The following is a 20,051-nucleotide window of genomic DNA, read 5'->3' on the forward strand; positions in this document are numbered from 1 at the left end:
TATCACTCTACACCGGTCCTGTACGTGTACCTGTCCGTATCCCTCTAAACCATTCCTATCCGTGTACCTGTCCATATCCCTCTAAAGCTTTCCTGTTAGTGTACCTGTCCATATCCCTCTGTACCTTTCCTATCCGTGTACCTGTCCGTATCCCTCTAAACCTTTCCTATCCGTGCTCCTGTCCGTATCCCGCTAAACCCTTCCTATCCGTGTAACTGTACGTATCCCTCTAAACCTTTACCATCCGTGTACCTGTCCGTATCCCTCTGAACCTTTCCTATCCGTGTACCTGTCCGTATCCCTCTAATCATTTCCTATCCGTGTACCTGTCCGTATCCCTCTAAACCCTTCCTATCCGTTTACCTGTCCGTATCCCCCTAAACCTTTCCTATCCGTGTACCTGTCCATATCCCTCTAAACCTTTCCTATCCGTGTACCTGTCCATATCCCTCTTAACCTTTCCGATCCGTGTACCTGTCCGTATCCCTCTAAACCTTTCCTATCCTTGTACCTGTCCATATTCCTCTAAACCTTTCCTATCCGTGTAACTGTCCGTATCCCTCTAAACGATTCCTATCCGTGTACCTGTCCGTATCCCTCTAAACCTTTCCTATTCGTGTACCTGTCCGATTCCACTGAACCTTTCCTATCCGTGTACCTGTCCGTATCGCTCTAAACCTTTCCTATCCGTGTTCCTGTCCGTATCTCGCTAAACCCTTCCTATCCGTGTACCTGTACGTATCCCTCTAAACCCTTCCTATCCGTGTACCTGTCCATATCCCTCTAAACCTTTCCTATCCGTGTACCTGTCGGTATTCCTCTAAACCATTCCTGTTCGTGTACCTGTCCGTATCCCTCTAAACCCTTCCTATCCGTGTACATGTCCGTATCCCTCTAAACCGTTCCTATCCATGTACCTGTCCGTATCCCTCTAAATCCTTCCTTTCCGTGTACATTTCCATATCACTCTAAACCTTTCCTATCCATGTACCTGTCGGTATTCCTCTAAAACATTCCTATTCGTGTACCTGTCCATATCCCTCTAAACCTTTCCTATCCGTGTACCTGTCCATAATCCTCTCCTGTCCGTGTACCTGTCCATATCCCTCTAAACCTTTCCTATCCGTTTACCTGTCCATATCCCTCTAAACCTTTCCTATCCGTTTACCTGTCCATATTCGTCTCCTATCCGTGTACCTGTCCATATCTTCTCCTATCCGTGTACCTGTCCGTATCCCTCTAAACCTTTCCTATCCGTGTACCTGTCCGTATCCCTCTAAAACTTTCCTATCCGTGTACCTGTCCGTATCCCTCTAAACCTTTCCTGACCGTGTACCTGTCCGTATACATCTAAACCTTTCCTATCCGTGTACCTGTCCGTATCACTCTACACCGGTCCTGTACGTGTACCTGTCCGTATCCCTCTAAACCATTCCTATCCGTGTACCTGTCCATATTCCTCTAAACCTTTCCTGTTAGTGTACCTGTCCATATCCCTCTGTACCTTTCCCATCCGTGTACCTGTCCGTTTCCCTCTGAAACTTTCCTATCAGTGTACCTGTCCGTATCCCTCTAAACCTTTCCTATCCGTGTACCTGTCCGTATCCCTCTAAACCCTTCCTATCCGTGTTCCTGTCCGTATCTCGCTAAACCCTTCCTATCCGTGTACCTGTACGTATCCCTCTAAACCCTTCCTATCCGTGTACCTGTCCATATCCCTCTAAACCTTTCCTATCCGTGTACCTGTCGGTATTCCTCTAAACCATTCCTATTCGTGTACCTGTCCATATCCCTCTAAACCTTTCCTATCCGTGTACCTGTCCATAATCCGCTCCTGTCCGTGTACCTGTCCGTATCCCTCTAAACCTTTCCTATCCGTTTACCTGTCCATATTCGTCGCCTTTCCGTGTACCTGTCCATATCCACTCCTATCCGTGTACCTGTCCGTATCCCTCTAAACCTTTCCTATCCGTGTACCTGTCCGTATCCCTCTAAAACTTTCCTATCCGTGTACCTGTCCGTATCCCTCTAAACCTTTCCTGACCGTGTACCTGTCCGTATACTTCTAAACCTTTCCTATCCGTGTACCTGTCCGTATCACTCTACACCGGTCCTGTACGTGTACCTGTCCGTATCCCTCTAAACCATTCCTATCCGTTTACCTGTCCATATCCCTCTAAAGCTTTCCTGTTAGTGTACCTGTCCATATCCCCCTGTACCTTTCCTATCCGTGTACCTGTCCGTATCCCTCTAAACCTTTCCTATCCGTGCTCCTGTCCGTATCCCGCTAAACCCTTCCTATCCGTGTAACTGTACGAATCCCTCTAAACCTTTCCCATCCGTGTACCTGTCCGTATCCCTCTGAACCTTTCCTATCCGTGTACCTGTCCGTATCCCTCTAATCATTTCCTATCCGTGTACCTGTCCGTATCCCTCTAAACCCTTCCTATCCGTTTACCTGTCCGTATCCCCCTAAACCTTTCCTATCCGTGTACCTGTCCATATCCCTCTAAACCTTTCCTATCCGTGTACCTGTCCATATCCCTCTTAACCTTTCCGATCCGTGTACCTGTCCGTATCCCTCTAAACCTTTCCTATCCGTGTACCTGTCCATATTCCTCTAAACCTTTCCTATCCGTGTAACTGTCCGTATCCCTCTAAACCATTCCTATCCGTGTACCTGTCCGTATCCCTCTAAACCTTTCCTATTCGTGTACCTGTCCGATTCCACTGAACCTTTCCTATCCGTGTACCTGTCCGTATCGCTCTAAACCTTTCCTATCCGTGTTCCTGTCCGTATCTCGCTAAACCCTTCCTATCCGTGTACCTGTACGTATCCCTCTAAACCCTTCCTATCCGTGTACCTGTCCATATCCCTCTAAACCTTTCCTATCCGTGTACCTGTCGGTATTCCTCTAAACCATTCCTGTTCGTGTACCTGTCCGTATCCCTCTAAACCCTTCCTATCCGTGTACATGTCCGTATCCCTCTAAACCGTTCCTATCCATGTACCTGTCCGTATCCCTCTAAATCCTTCCTTTCCGTGTACATTTCCATATCACTCTAAACCTTTCCTATCCATGTACCTGTCGGTATTCCTCTAAACCATTCCTATTCGTGTACCTGTCCATATCCCTCTAAACCTTTCCTATCCGTGTACCTGTCCATAATCCTCTCCTGTCCGTGTACCTGTCCATATCCCTCTAAACCTTTCCTATCCGTTTACCTGTCCATATCCCTCTAAACCTTTCCTATCCGTTTACCTGTCCATATTCGTCTCCTATCCGTGTACCTGTCCATATCCTCTCCTATCCGTGTACCTGTCCGTATCCCTCTAAACCTTTCCTATCCGTGTACCTATCCGTATCCCTCTAAAACTTTCCTATCCGTGTACCTGTCCGTATCCCTCTAAACCTTTCCTGACCGTGTACCTGTCCGTATACTTCTAAACCTTTCCTATCCGTGTACCTGTCCGTATCACTCTACACCGGTCCTGTACGTGTACCTGTCCGTATCCCTCTAAACCATTCCTATCCGTGTACCTGTCCATATCCCTCTAAAGCTTTCCTGTTAGTGTACCTGTCCATATCCCTCCGTACCTTTCCTATCCGTGTACCTGTCCGTATCCCTCTAAACCTTTCCTATCCGTGCTCCTGTCCGTATCCCGCTAAACCCTTCCTATCCGTGTAACTGTACGTATCCCTCTAAACCTTTCCCATCCGTGTACCTGTCCGTATCCCTCTGAAACTTTCCTATCCGTGTACCTGTCCGTATCCCTCTAAACATTTCCTATCCGTGTACCTGTCCGTATCCCTCTAAACCCTTCCTATCCGTTTACCTGTCCGTATCCCCCTAAACCTTTCCTATCCGTGTACCTGTCCATATCCCTCTAAACCTTTCCTATCCGTGTACCTGTCCATATCCCTCTTCACCTTTCCGATCCGTGTACCTGTCCGTATCCCTCTAAACCTTTCCTATCCGTGTACCTGTCCATATTCCTCTAAACCTTTCCGATCCGTGTACCTGTCCGTATCCCTCTAAACCTTTCCTATCCGTGTACCTGTCCATTATCCGCTCCTGTCCGTGTACCTGTCCGTATCCCTCTAAACCTTTCCTATCCGTTTCCCTGTCCATATCCCTCTAAACCTTTCCTATCCGTTTACCTGTCCATATTCGTCTCCTATCCGTGTACCTGTCCATATCCCTCTCCTATCCGTGTACCTGTCCGTATCCCTCTAAACCTTTCCTATCCGTGTACCTGTCCGTATCCCTCTAAAACTTTCCTATCCGTGTACCTGTCCGTATACCTCTAAACCTTTCCTGACCGTGTACCTGTCCGTATACTTCTAAACCTTTCCTATCCGTGTTCCTGTCCGTATCTCGCTAAACCCTTCCTATCCGTGTACCTGTACGTATCCCTCTAAACCTTTCCTATCCGTGTACCTCTCCTTATCCCTCTAAATGCTTCCTATCCATGTACCTGTCCGTATCCCACTAAACCTTTCCTATCCGTGTACCTGTCCGTATCCCTCTAAACCTTTCCTATCCGTGTACCGGTCCGTATCCCTCTAAACCCTTCCTATCCGTGTACATGTCCGTATCCCTCTAAACCGTTCCTATCCATGTACCTGTCCGTATCCCTCTAAATCCTTCCTTTCCGTGTACATTTCCATTTCACTCTAAACCTTTCCTATCCGTGTACCTGTCGGTATTCCTCTAAACCATTCCTATTCGTGTACCTGTCCATATCCCTCAAAACCTTTCCTATCCGTGTACCTGTCCATAATCCTCTCCTGCCCGTGTACCTGTCCATATCCCTCTAAACCTTTCCTATCCGTTTACCTGTCCATATCCCTCTATACCTTTCCTATCCCTTTACCTGTCCATATTCGTCTCCTATCCGTGTACCTGTCCATATCCTCTCCTATCCGTGTACCTGTCCATATCCCTCTAAACCTTTCCTATCCGTTTACCTGTCCATATTCGTCTCCTATCCGTGTACCTGTCCATATCCTCTCCTATCCGTGTACCTGTCCGTATCCCTCTAAACCTTTCCTATCCGTGTACCAGTCCGTATCCCTCTAAAACATTCCTATCCGTGTACCTGTCCGTATCCCTCTAAACCTTTCCTGACCGTGTACCTGTCCGTATACTTCTAAACCTTTCCTATCCGTGTACCTGTCCGTATCACTCTACACCGGTCCTGTACGTGTACCTGTCCGTATCCCTCTAAACCATTCCTATCCGTGTACCTGTCCATATCCCTCTAAAGCTTTCCTGTTAGTGTACCTGTCCATATCCCTCTGTACCTTTCCTATCCGTGTACCTGTCCGTATCCCTCTAAACCTTTCCTATCCGTGCTCCTGTCCGTATCCCGCTAAACCCTTCCTATCCGTGTAACTGTACGTATCCCTCTAATCCTTTCCCATCCGTGTACCTGTCCGTATCCCTCTGAACCTTTCCTATCCGTGTACATGTCCGTATCCCTCTAAACATTTCCTATCCGTGTACCTGTCCGTATCCCTCTAAACCCTTCCTATCCGTTTACCTGTCCGTATCCCCCTAAACCTGTCCTATCCGTGTACCTGTCCATATCCCTCTAAACCTTTCCTATCCGTGTACCTGTCCATATCCCTCTTAACCTTTCCGATCCGTGTACCTGTCCGTATCCCTCTAAACCTTTCCTATCCGTGTACCTGTCCATATTCCTCTAAACCTTTCCTATCCGTGTACCTGTCCGTATCCCTCTAAACCATTCCTATCCGTGTACCTGTCCATATTCCTCTAAACCTTTCCTATCCGTGTACCTGTCCGTATCCCTCTAAACCATTCCTATCCGTGTACCTGTCCGTATCCCTCTAAACCTTTCCTATTCGTGTACCTGTCCGATTCCACTGAACCTTTCCTATCCGTGTACCTGTCCGTATCGCTCTAAACCTTTCCTATCCGTGTTCCTGTCCGTATCTCGCTAAACCCTTCCTATCCGTGTACCTGTACGTATCCCTCTAAACCCTTCCTATCCGTGTACCTGTCCATATCCCTCTAAACCTTTCCTATCCGTGTACCTGTCGGTATTCCTCTAAACCATTCCTGTTCGTGTACCTGTCCATATCCCTCTAAACCTTTCCTATCCGTGTACCTGTCCATAATCCTCTCCTGTCCGTGTACCTGTCCGTATCCCTCTAAACCTTTCCTATTCGTTTACCTGTCCATATCCCTCTAAACCTTTCCTATCCGTTTACCTGTCCATATTCGTCTCCTATCCGTGTACCTGTCCATATCCCTCTCCTATCCGTGTACCTGTCCGTATCCCTCTAAACCTTTCCTATCCGTGTACCTGTCCGTATCCCTCTAAAACTTTCCTATCCGTGTACCTGTCCGTATCCCTCTAAACCTTTCCTGACCGTGTACCTGTCCGTATACTTCTAAACCTTTCCTATCCGTGTTCCTGTCCGTATCTCGCTAAACCCTTCCTATCCGTGTACCTGTACGTATCCCTCTAAACCTTTCCTATCCGTGTACCTCTCCTTATCCCTCTAAATGCTTCCTATCCATGTACCTGTCCGTATCCCACTAAACCTTTCCTATCCGTGTACCTGTCCGTATCCCTCTAAAACTTTCCTATCCGTGTACCTGTCCGTATCCCTCTAAACCCTTCCTATCCGTGTACATGTCCGTATCCCTCTAAACCGTTCCTATCCATTTACCTGTCCGTATCCCTCTAAATCCTTCCTTTCCGTGTACATTTCCATATCACTCTAAACCTTTCCTATCCGTGTACCTGTCGGTATTCCTCTAAACCATTCCTATTCGTGTACCTGTCCATATCCCTCTAAACCTTTCCGAACCGTGTACCTGTCCATAATCCTCTCCTGCCCGTGTACCTGTCCATATCCCTCTAAACCTTTCCTATCCGTTTACCTGTCCATATCCCTCTAAACCTTTCCTATCCGTTTTCCTGTCCATATTCGTCTCCTATCCGTGTACCTGTCCATATCCTCTCCTATCCGTGTACCTGTCCGTATCCCTCTAAACCTTTCCTATCCGTGTACCTGTCCGTATCCCTCTAAAACTTTCCTATCCGTGTACCTGTCCGTATCCCTCTAAACCTTTCCTGACCGTGTACCTGTCCGTATACTTCTAAACCTTTCCTATCCGTGTACCTGTCCGTATCACTCTACACCGGTCCTGTACGTGTACCTGTCCATATCCCTCTAAACCATTCCTATCGGTGTACCTGTCCATATCCCTCTAAAGCTTTCCTGTTAGTGTACCTGTCCGTATCGCTCTGTACCTTTCCTATCGGTGTACCTGTCCGTATCCCTCTAAACCTTTCCTATCCGTGCCCCTGTCCTTATCCCGCTAAACCCTTCCTATCCGTGTAACTGTACGTATCCCTCTAAACCTTTCCCATCCGTGTACCTGTCCGTATCCCTCTGAACCTTTCCTATCCGTGAACCTGTCCGTATCCCTCTAAACATTTCCTATCCGTGTACCTGTCCATATTCCTCTAAACCTTTCCTATCCGTGTACCTGTCCGTATCCCTCTAAACCATTCCTATCCGTGTACCTGTCCGTATCCCTCTAAACCTTTCCTATTCGTGTACCTGTCCGATTCCACTGAACCTTTCCTATCCGTGTACCTGTCCGTATCCCTCTAAACCTTTCCTATCCGTGTTCCTGTCCGTATCTCGCTAAACCCTTCCTATCCGTGTACCTGTACGTATACCTCTAAACCCTTCCTATCCGTGTACCTGTCCATATCCCTCTAAACCTTTCCTATCCGTGTACCTGTCGGTATTCCTCTAAACCATTCCTATTCGTGTACCTGTCCATATCCCTCTAAACCTTTCCTATCCGTGTACCTGTCCATAATCCTGTCCGTGTACCTGTCCATATCCCTCTAAACCTTTCCTATCCGTTAACCTGTCCATATCCCTCTAAACCTTTCCTATCCGATTACCTGTCCATATTCGTCTCCTATCCGTGTACCTGTCCATATCCCTCTCCTATCCGTGTACCTGTCGGTATTCCTCTAAACCATTCCTATTCGTGTACCTGTCCATATCCCTCTAAACCTTTCCGAACCGTGTACCTGTCCATAATCCTCTCCTGCCCGTGTACCTGTCCATATCCCTCTAAACCTTTCCTATCCGTTTACCTGTCCATATCCCTCTAAACCTTTCCTATCCGTTTTCCTGTCCATATTCGTCTCCTATCCGTGTACCTGTCCATATCCTCTCCTATCCGTGTACCTGTCCGTATCCCTCTAAACCTTTCCTATCCGTGTACCTGTCCGTATCCCTCTAAAACTTTCCTATCCGTGTACCTGTCCGTATCCCTCTAAACCTTTCCTGACCGTGTACCTGTCCGTATACTTCTAAACCTTTCCTATCCGTGTACCTGTCCGTATCACTCTACACCGGTCCTGTAAGTGTACCTGTCCATATCCCTCTAAACCATTCCTATCCGTGTACCTGTCCATATCCCTCTAAAGCTTTCCTGTTAGTGTACCTGTCCGTATCGCTCTGTACCTTTCCTATCGGTGTACCTGTCCGTATCCCTCTAAACCTTTCCTATCCGTGCTCCTGTCCGTATCCCGCTAAACCCTTCCTATCCGTGTAACTGTACGTATCCCTCTAAACCTTTCCCATCCGTGTACCTGTCCGTATCCCTCTGAACCTTTCCTATCCGTGAACCTGTCCGTATCCCTCTAAACATTTCCTATCCGTGTACCTGTCCATATTCCTCTAAACCTTTCCTATCCGTGTACCTGTCCATATCCCTCTAAACCATTCCTATCCGTGTACCTGTCCGTATCCCTCTAAACCTTTCCTATTCGTGTACCTGTCCGATTCCACTGAACCTTTCCTATCCGTGTACCTGTCCGTATCCCTCTAAACCTTTCCTATCCGTGTTCCTGTCCGTATCTCGCTAAACCCTTCCTATCCGTGTACCTGTACGTATACCTCTAAACCCTTCCTATCCGTGTACCTGTCCATATCCCTCTAAACCTTTCCTATCCGTGTACCTGTCGGTATTCGGCTAAACCATTCCTATTCGTGTACCTGTCCATATACCTCTAAACCTTTCCTATCCGTGTACCTGTCCATAATCCTGTCCATGTACCTGTCCATATCCCTCTAAACCTTTCCTATCCGTTAACCTGTCCATATCCCTCTAAACCTTTCCTATCCGATTACCTGTCCATATTCGTCTCCTATCCGTGTACCTGTCCATATCCCTCTCCTATCCGTGTACCAGTCCGTATCCCTCTAAACCTTTCCTATCCGTGTACCTGTCCGTATCCCTCTAAAGCTTTCCTATCCGTGTACCTGTCCATATCCCTCTAAACCTTTCCTGACCGTGTACCTGTCCGTATACTTCTAAAACTTTCCTATCCGTGTTCCTGTCCGTATCTCGCTAAACCCTTCCTATCCGTGTACCTGTACGTATCCCTCTAAACCTTTCTATCCGTGTACCTCTCCTTATCCCTCTAAATCCTTCCTATCCATGTACCTGTCCGTATCCCACTAAACCTTTCCTATCCGTGTACCTGTCCGTATCCCTCTAAACCTTTCCTATCCGTGTACCTGTCCGTTGCCCTCTAAACCTTTCCTATCCTTGTACCTGTCCGTATCCCTCTAAACCTTTCCTATCCGTTTACCTGTCCGTATCCCTCTAAACCTTTCCTATCAGGGTACCTGTCCGTATCCCTCTAAACCTTTCCTATCCGTGTACCTGTCCGTATCCCTCTAAACCTTTCCTATCCGTGTACCTGTCCGTTGCCCTCTAAACCTTTTCTATCCGTGTATCTGTCCGTATCCCTCTAAACCTTTCCTATCCGTGTACCTGTCCGTATCCCTCTAAACCTTTCCTATCCGTGTACCAGTCCGTTGCCCTCTAAACCTTTTCTATCCGTGTATCTGTCCGTATCCCTCTAAACCTTTCCTATCCGTGTACCTGTCCGTATCCCTCTGTACCTTTCCTATCCGTGTACCTGTCCGTATCCCTCTAAACCTTTCCTATCCCTGCTCCTGTCCGTATCCCGCTAAACCCTTCCTATCCGTGTAACTGTACGAATCCCTCTAAACCTTTCCCATCCGTGTACCTGTCCGTATCCCTCTAAACATTTCCTATCCGTGTACCTGTCCGTATCCATATAAACCCTTCCTATCCGTGTACCTGTCCGTATCCCTCTAAACCTTTCCTATCCCTGCTCCTGTCCGTATCCCGCTAAACCCTTCCTATCCGTGTAACTGTACGAATCCCTCTAAACCTTTCCCATCCGTGTACCTGTCCGTATCCCTCTAAACATTTCCTATCCGTGTACCTGTCCGTATCCATATAAACCCTTCCTATCCGTTTACCTGTCCGTATCCCTCTAAACCCTTCCGGTCTGTGTAACTGTCCGTATCCCTCTAACCTTTCCTATCCGTGTAACTGTCCGTAACCCTCTAACCTTTCCTAACCGTGTACCTGTCCATAACCCTCTAAACCTTTCCTATCCGTGCACCTGTCCGTATCCCTCTAAACCTTTCCTATTCGTGTACCTGTCCATATCCTCTAAAGATTTCCTATCCGTGTAGTCCGTATCCCTCTAAACCTTTCCTATCCATGTACCTGTCCGTATCCCTCTAAACCTTTCCTATCCGTGTACCTGTCCGTATCCCGGTAAACCTTTCCTATCCGTGTACCTGTCCATATCCCTCTAAACCTTTCATATCCGTGTACCTGTCCACATCCTCTTAACCTTTCCTATCCGTGTATCTGTCCGTATCCCTCTAAACCTTTCCAATCCGTGTACCGGTCCGTATCCCTCTAAACGCTTCCTATCCGTGTACCTGTCCGTATCCTCTAAACCGTTCCTATCCGAGTACCTGTCCGTATCCCTCTAAATCCTTCCTATCCGTGTACATGTCCATATCACTCTAAACCTTTCCTATCCGTTTACCTGTCGGTATTCCTCTAAACCATACCTATTCGTGTACTTGTCCATATCCCTCTAAACCTTTCCTATCCGTGTACCTGTCCATAATCCTCTCCTGTCCGTGTACCTGTCCATATCCCTCTAAACCTTTCCTATCCAGTTACCTGTCCTTATCCCTCTAAACCTTTCCTATCCGTTTACCTGTCCATATTCGTCTCCTATCCGTGTACCTGTCCATATCCCTCTCCTATCTGTGTACCTGTCCATATCCCTCTAAACCTTTCCTATCCGTGTACCTGTCCGTCTCCCTCTAAAACTTTCCTATCCCTGTACCTGTCCGTATCCCTCTAAACCATTCCTGACCGTGTACCTGTCCGTATACTTCTAAACCTTTCCTATGCGTGTACCTGACCGTATCACTCTAAACATTTCCTATCCGTGTACCTGTCCGTATCACTCTACACCGTTCCTCTCCGTGTACCTGTCCGTATCCCTCTAAACCATTCCTATCCGTGAACCTGTCCGTATCCCTCTAAACATTTCCTATCCGTGTACCTGTCCGTATCCCTCTAAACCGTTCCTACCCGTTTACCTGTCCGTATCCCTCTAAACCCTTCCGGTCTGTGTACCTGTCCGTATCCCTCTAAACCTTTCCTATCCGTGTACCTGTCCATATCCCTCTAAACCTTTCCTATTCGTGTACCTGTCCATATCCCTCTGAAGATTTCCTATCCGTGTACGTCCGTATCCCTCTAAACCTTTCCTATCCATGTACCTGTCCGTATCCCTCTAAACCTTTCCTATCCGTGTACCTGTCCGTATCCCCCTAAACCTTTCCTATCCGTGTACCTATCCATATCCCTCTAAACCTTTCCTATCCGTGTACCTGTCCACATCTCTCTTAACCTTTCCTATCCGTGTACCTGTCCGTATCCCTCTAAACCTTTCCAATCCGTGTACCTGTCCGTATCCCTCTAAACGCTTCCTATCCGTGTACCTGTCCGTATCAATCTAAACCGTTCCTATCCGTGTACCTGTCCGTATCCCTCTAAATCCTTCCTATCCGTGTACATGTCCATATCACTCTAAACCTTTCCTATCCGTGTACCTGTCGGTATTCCTCTAAACCATTACTATTCGTGTACCTGTACATATCCCTCTAAACCTTTCCTATCCGTGTACCTGTCCATAATCCTCTCCTGTCCGTGTACCTGTCCATATCCCTCTAAACCATTCCTATCCAGTTACCTGTCCATATCCCTCTAAACCTTTCCTATCCGTTTACCTGTCCATATTCGTCTCCTATCCGTGTACCTGTCCATATCCCTCTCCTATCCGTGTACCTGTCCGTATCCCTCTAAACCTTTCCTATCCGTGTACCTGTCCGTATCCCTCTAAAACTTTCCTATCCGTGTACCTGTCCGTATCCCTCTAAACCATTCCTGACCGTGTACCTGTCCGTATACTTCTAAACCTTTCCTATCCGTGTACCTGTCCGTATCACTCTAAACCTTTCCTATCCGTGTACCTGTCCGTATCACTCTACACCGTTCCTCTCCGTGTACCTGTCCGTATCCCTCTAAACCATTCCTATCCGTGAACCTGTCCGTATCCCTCTAAACATTTCCTATCCGTGTACGTGTCCGTATCCCTCTAAACCGTTCCTATCCGTTTACCTGTCCGTATCCCTCTAAACCCTTCCGGTCCGTGTACCTGTCCATATCCCTCTAAACCTTTCCTATCCGTGTACCTGTCCGTATCCCTCTAAACCTTTCCTATCCGTGTACCTGTCCATATCCCTCAAAGGATTTCCTGTCCGTGTACCTGTCCGTATCCCTCTAAACCTTTCCTATCCGTGTACCTGTCCGTATCCCTCTAAACCTTTCCTATCCGTGTTCATGTCCCTATCCCAATAAACCTTTCCTGTCCGTGTACCTGTCCATATCCCATAAACCTTTCCTATCCGTGTACCTGTCCGTATCCCTCTAAACCTTTCCTATCCGTGTATCTGTCCATATCCCTCTAAACCTTTCCTATCCGTGTACCTGTCCATATCCCTCTAAACCTTTCCTATCCGTGTACTTGTCGGTATTGCTCTAAACCATTGCTATCCGTATACCTGTCCTTATCCCTCTAAACCTTTCCTATCCGTGTACCTGTCCATAACCCTCTCCTAACCGTGTACCTGTCCATATCCCTGTAAACCTTTCCTATCCGTTAACCTGTCCATATCCCTCTAAACCTTTCCTATCCGTTTACCTGTCCATATCCCTTTCCTATCCGTGTACCTGTCCATATCCCTCTAAACCTTTCCTATCCGTGTACCTGTCCATATCCCTCTAAACCATTCCTATCCGTTTACCTGTCCATATCCCTCTAAACCTTTCCTATCCGTTTACCTGTCCATATTCGTCTCCTATCCGTGTACCTGTCCATATCCCTCTCCTATCCGTGTACCAGTCCGTATCCCTCTAAACCTTTCCTATCCGTGTACCTGTCCGTATCCCTCTAAAGCTTTCCTATCCGTGTACCTGTCCGTATCCCTCTAAACCTTTCCTGACCGTGTACCTGTCCGTATACTTCTAAAACTTTCCTATCCGTGTTCCTGTCCGTATCTCGCTAAACCCTTCCTATCCGTGTACCTGTACGTATCCCTCTAAACCTTTCCTATCCGTGTACCTCTCCTTATCCCTCTAAATCCTTCCTATCCATGTACCTGTCCGTATCCCACTAAACCTTTCCTATCCGTGTACCTGTCCGTATCCCACTAAACCTTTCCTATCCGTGTACCTGTCCGTATCCATCTAAACCTTTCCTATCTGTGTATCTGTCCGTATCCCTCTAAACCTTTCCTATCCGTGTACCTGTCCGTATCCCTCTGTACCTTTCCTATCCGTGTACCTGTCCGTATCCCTCTAAACCTTTCCAATCCGTGTACCTGTCCGTATCCCTCTAAACGCTTCCTATCCATGTACCTGTCCGTATCCCTCTAAACCTTTCCAATCCGTGTACCTGTCCATATCCCTCTAAACGCTTCCTATCCATATACCTGTCCGTATCCCTCTAAACCATTCCTATCCGTGTACCTGTCCGTATCCCTCTAAAGCTTTCCTATTAGTGTACCTGTCCGTATCCCTCTGTACCTTTCCTATCCGCGTACCTGTCCGTATCCCTCTAAACCTTTCCTATCCGTGCTCCTGTCCGTATCCCGCTAAACCCTTACTGTCCGTGTAACGGTACGTATCCCTCTAAACCTTTCCCATCCGTCTACCTGTCCGTATCACTCTAAACCTTTCCTATCCGTGTACCTGTCCGTATCCCTCTAAACATTTCCTATCCGTGTACCGGTCCGTATTCCTCTAAACCCTTCCTATCCGTTTACCTGTCCGTATCCCTCTAAACCCTTCCGGTCTGTGTACCTGTCCGTATCCCTCTAAACCTTTCCTATCTGTGTACCTGTCCGTATCCCTCTAAACCTTTCCTATCCGTTTACCTGTCCGTATCCCTCTAAACCTTTCCTATCCGTGTACCTGTCCGTATCCCTCTAAACTTTTCCTATCCGTGTAACTGTCCGTATCCCTCTAAACCTTTCCTATCCGTGTACCTGTCCGTTGCCCTCTAAACCTTTTCTATCCGTGTATCTGTCCGTATCCCTCTAAACCTTTCCTATCCGTGTACCTGTCCGTATCCCTCTGTACCTTTCCTATCCGTGTACCTGTCCGTATCCCTCTAAACCTTTCCTATCCGTGCTCCTGTCCGTATCCCGCTAAACCCTTCCTATCCGTGTAACTGTACGAATCCCTCTAAACCTTTCCCATCCGTGTACCTGTCCGTATCACTCTAAACCTTTCCTATCCGTGTACCTGTCCGTATCCCTCTAAACATTTCCTATCCGTGTACCGGTCCGTATTCCTCTAAACCCTTCCTATCCGTTTACCTGTCCGTATCCCTCTAAACCCTTCCGGTCTGTGTACCTGTCCGTATCCCTCTAAACCTTTCCTATCCGTGTACCTGTCCGTATCCCTCTAAACCTTTCCTATCCGTTTACCTGTCCGTATCCCTCTAAACCTTTCCTATCCGTGTACCTGTCCGTATCCCTCTAAACCTTTCCTATCCGTGTAACTGTCCGTATCCCTCTAAACCTTTCCTATCCGTGTACCTGTCCGTTGCCCTCTAAACCTTTTCTATCCGTGTATCTGTCCGTATCCCTCTAAACCTTTCCTATCCGTGTACCTGTCCGTATCCCTCTGTACCTTTCCTATCCGTGTACCTGTCCGTATCCCTCTAAAACTTTCCTATCCGTGCTCCTGTCCGTATCCCGCTAAACCCTTCCTATCCGTGTAACTGTACGAATCCCTCTAAACCTTTCCCATCCGTGTACCTGTCCGTATCCCTCTAAACATTTCCTATACTTGTACCTGTCCGTATCCCTCTAAACATTTCCTATCCGTGTACTTGTCCGTATCCCTATAAACCCTTCCTATCCGTTTACCTGTCCGTATCCCTCTAAACCCTTCCGGTCTGTGTAACTGTCCGTATCCCTCTAAACCTTTCCTATCCGTGTAACTGTCCGTATCCCTCTAAACCTTTCCTAACCGTGTACCTGTCCATATCCCTCTAAACCTTTCCTATCCGTGCACCTGTCCGTATCCCTCTAAAACTTTCCTATTCGTGTACCTGTCCATATCCCTCTAAAGATTTCCTATCCGTGTACGTCCGTATCCCTCTAAACCTTTCCTATCCATGTACCTGTCCGTATCCCTCTAAACCTTTCCTATCCGTGTACCTGTCTGTATCCCGGTAAACCTTTCCTATCCGTGTACCTGTCCATATCCCTCTAAACCTTTCATATCCGTGTACCTGTCCACATTCCTCTTAACCTTTCCTATCCGTGTATCTGTCCGTATCCCTCTAAACCTTTCCAATCCGTGTACCTGTCCGTATCCCTTTAAACGCTTCCTATCCGTGTACCTATCCGTATCCCTCTAAACCGTTCCTATCCGTGTACCTGTCCGTATCACTCTAAACCTTTCCTATCCGTGTACCTGTCCGTATCACTCTACACCGTTCCTCTCCGTGTACCTGTCCGTATCCCTCTAAAACATTCCTATCCGTGAACCTGTCCGTATCCCTCTAAACATTTCCTATCCGTGTACCTGTCCGTATCCCTCTAAACCGTTCCTACCCGTTTACCTGTCCGTATCCCTCTAAACCCTTCCGGTCTGTATACCTGTCCGTATCCCTCTAAACCTTTCCTATCCGTGTACCTGTCCATATCCCTCTAAACCTTTCCTATTCGTGTACCTGTCCATATCCCTCTAAAGATTTCCTATCCGTGTACGTCCGTATCCCTCTCAACCTTTCCTATCCATGTACCTGTCCGTATCCCTCTAAACCTTTCCTATCCGTGTACCTGTCCGTATCCCCCTAAACCTTTCCTATCCGTGTACCTGTCCATATCCCTCTAAACCTTTCCTATCCGTGTACCTGTCCACATCTCTCTTAACCTTTCCTATCCGTGTACCTGTCCGTATCCCTCTAAACCTTTCCAATCCGTGTACCTGTCCGTATCCCTCTAAACGCTTCCTATCCGTGTACCTGTCCGTATCCCTCTAAACCGTTCCTATCCGTGTACCTGTCCGTATCCCTCTGAATCCTTCCTATCCGTGTACATGTCCATATCACTCTAAACCTTTCCTATCCGTGTACCTGTCGGTATTCCTCTAAACCATTACTATTCGTGAACCTGTCCATATCCCTCTAAACCTTTCCTATCCGTGTACCTGTCCATAATCCTCTCCTGTCCGTGTACCTGTCCATATCCCTCTAAACCTTTCCTATCCAGTTACCTGTCCATATCCCTCTAAACCTTTCCTATCCGTTTACCTGTCCATATTCGTCTCCTATCCGTGTACCTGTCCATATCCCTCTCCTATCCGTGTACCTGTCCGTATCCCTCTAAACCTTTCCTATCAGTGTACCTGTCCGTATCCCTCTAAAACTTTCCTATCCGTGTACCTGTCCGTATCCCTCTAAACCATTCCTGACCGTGTACCTGTCCGTATACTTCTAAACCTTTCCTATCCGTGTACCTGTCCGTATCCCTCTGTACCTTTCCTATCCGTGTACCTGTCCGTATCCCTCTAAACCTTTCCTATCCGGGCTCCTGTCCGTATCCCGCTAAACCCTTCCTATCCGTGTAACTGTACGAATCCCTCTAAACCTTTCCCATCCGTGTACCTGTCCGTATCCCTCTAAACATTTCCTATACTTGTACCTGTCCGTATCCCTCTAAACATTTCCTATCCGTGTACCTGTCCGTATCCCTATAAACCCTTCCTATCCGTTTACCTGTCTGTATCCCTCTAAACCCTTCCGGTCTGTGTAACTGTCCGTATCCCTCTAAACCTTTCCTATCCGTGTAACTGTCCGTATCCCTCTAAACCTTTCCTAACCGTGTACCTGTCCATATCCCTCTAAACCTTTCCTATCCGTGCACCTGTCCGTATCCCTCTAAACCTTTCCTATTCGTGTACCTGTCCATATCCCTCTAAAGATTTCCAATCCGTGTACGTCCGTATCCCTCTAAACCTTTCCTATCCATGTACCTGTCCGTATCCCTCTAAACATTTCCTATCCGTGTACCTGTCCGTATCCCTATAAACCCTTCCTATCCGTTTACCTGTCTGTATCCCTCTAAACCCTTCCGGTCTGTGTAACTGTCCGTATCCCTCTAAACCTTTCCTATCCGTGTAACTGTCCGTATCCCTCTAAACCTTTCCTAACCGTGTACCTGTCCATATCCCTCTAAACCTTTCCTATCCGTGCACCTGTCCGTACCCCTCTAAACCTTTCCTATTCGTGTACCTGTCCATATCCCTCTAAAGATTTCCAATCCGTGTACGTCCGTATCCCTCTAAACCTTTCCTATCCATGTACCTGTCCGTATCCCTCTAAACCTTTCATATCCGTGTACCTGTCCACATCCCTCTTAACCTTTCCTATCCGTGTATCTGTCCGTATCCATCTAAACCTTTCCAATCCGTGTACCTGTCCGTATCCATCTAAACGCTTCCTATCCGTGTACCTGTCCGTATCCCTCTAAACCGTTCCTATCCGTGTACCTGTCCGTATCCCTCTAAATCCTTCCTATCCGTGTACATGTCCATATCACTCTAATCCTTTCCTATCCGTGTACCTGTCGGTATTCCTCTAAACCATTCCTATTCGTGTACTTGTCCATATCCCTCTAAACCTTTCCTATCCGTGTACCTGTCCATAATCCTCTCCTGTCCGTGTACCTGTCCATATCCCTCTAAACCTTTCCTATCCAGTTACCTGTCCATATCCCTCTAAACCTTTCATATCCGTTTACCTGTCCATATTCGTCTCTTATCCGTGTACCTGTCCATATCCCTCTCCTATCCGTGTACCTGTCCGTATCCCTCTAAACCTTTCCTATCCGTGTACCTGTCCGTCTCCCTCTAAAACTTTCCTATCCGTGTACCTGTCCGTATCCCTCTAAACCATTCCTCACCGTGTACCTGTCCGTATACTTCTAAACCTTTCCTATGCGTGTACCTGTCCGTATCACTCTAAACCTTTCCTATTCGTGTACCTGTCCGTATCACTCTACACCGTTCCTCTCAGTGTACCTGTCCGTATCCCTCTAAAACATTCCTATCCGTGAACCTGTCCGTATCCCTCTAAACATTTCCTATCCGTGTACCTGTCCGTATCCCTCTAATCCGTTCCTACCCGTTTACCTGTCCGTATCCCTCTAAACCCTTCCGGTCTGTGTACCTGTCCGTATCCCTCTAAACCTTTCCTATCCGTGTACCTGTCCATATCCCTCTAAACCTTTCCTATTCGTGTACCTGTCCATATCCCTCTAAAGATTTCCTATCCGTGTACGTCCGTATCCCTCTCAACCTTTCCTATCCATGTACCTGTCCGTATCCCTCTAAACCTTTCCTATCCGTGTACCTGTCCGTATCCCCCTAAACCTTTCCTATCCGTGTACCTGTCCATATCCCTCTAAACCTTTCCTATCCGTGTACCTGTCCACATCTCTCTTAACCTTTCCTATCCGTGTACCTGTCCGTATCCCTCTAAACCTTTCCAATCCGTGTACCTGTCCGTATCCCTCTAAACGCTTCCTATCCGTGTACCTGTCCGTATCCCTCTAAACCGTTCCTATCCGTGTACCTGTCCGTATCCCTCTAAATCCTTCCTATCCGTGTACATGTCCATATCACTCTAAACCTTTCCTATCCGTGTACCTGTCGGTATTCCTCTAAACCATTACTATTCGTGAACCTGTCCATATCCCTCTAAACCTTTCCTATCCGTGTACCTGTCCATAATCCTCTCCTGTCCGTGTACCTGTCCATATCCCTCTAAACCTTTCCTATCCAGTTACCTGTCCATCTCCCTCTAAACCTTTCCTATCCGTTTACCTGTCCATATTCGTCTCCTATCCGTGTACCTGTCCATATCCCTCTCCTATCCGTGTACCTGTCCGTATCCCTCTAAACCTTTCCTATCAGTGTACCTGTCCGTATCCCTCTAAAACTTTCCTATCCGTGTACCTGTCCGTATCCCTCTAAACCATTCCTGACCGTGTACCTGTCCGTATACTTCTAAACCTTTCCTATCCGTGTACCTGTCCGTATCCCTCTGTACCTTTCCTATCCGTGTACCTGTCCGTATCCCTCTAAACCTTTCCTATCCGGTCTCCTGTCCGTATCCCGCTAAACCCTTCCTATCCGTGTAACTGTACGAATCCCTCTAAACCTTTCCCATCCGTGTACCTGTCCGTATCCCTCTAAACATTTCCTATACTTGTACCTGTCCGTATCCATCTAAACATTTCCTATCCGTGTACCTGTCCGTATCCCTATAAACCCTTCCTATCCGTTTACCTGTCCGTATCCCTCTAAACCCTTCTGGTCTGTGTAACTGTCCGTATCCCTCTAAACCTTTCCTATCCGTGTAACTGTCCGTATCCCTCTAAACCTTTCCTAACCGTGTACCTGTCCATATCCCTCTAAACCTTTCCTATCCGTGCACCTGTCCGTATCCCTCTAAACCTTTCCTATTCGTGTACCTGTCCATATCC

Source organism: Hypanus sabinus, chromosome 8 (genome assembly GCF_030144855.1).
Source record: "Hypanus sabinus isolate sHypSab1 chromosome 8, sHypSab1.hap1, whole genome shotgun sequence".
Lineage (NCBI taxonomy): Eukaryota > Metazoa > Chordata > Chondrichthyes > Myliobatiformes > Dasyatidae > Hypanus > Hypanus sabinus.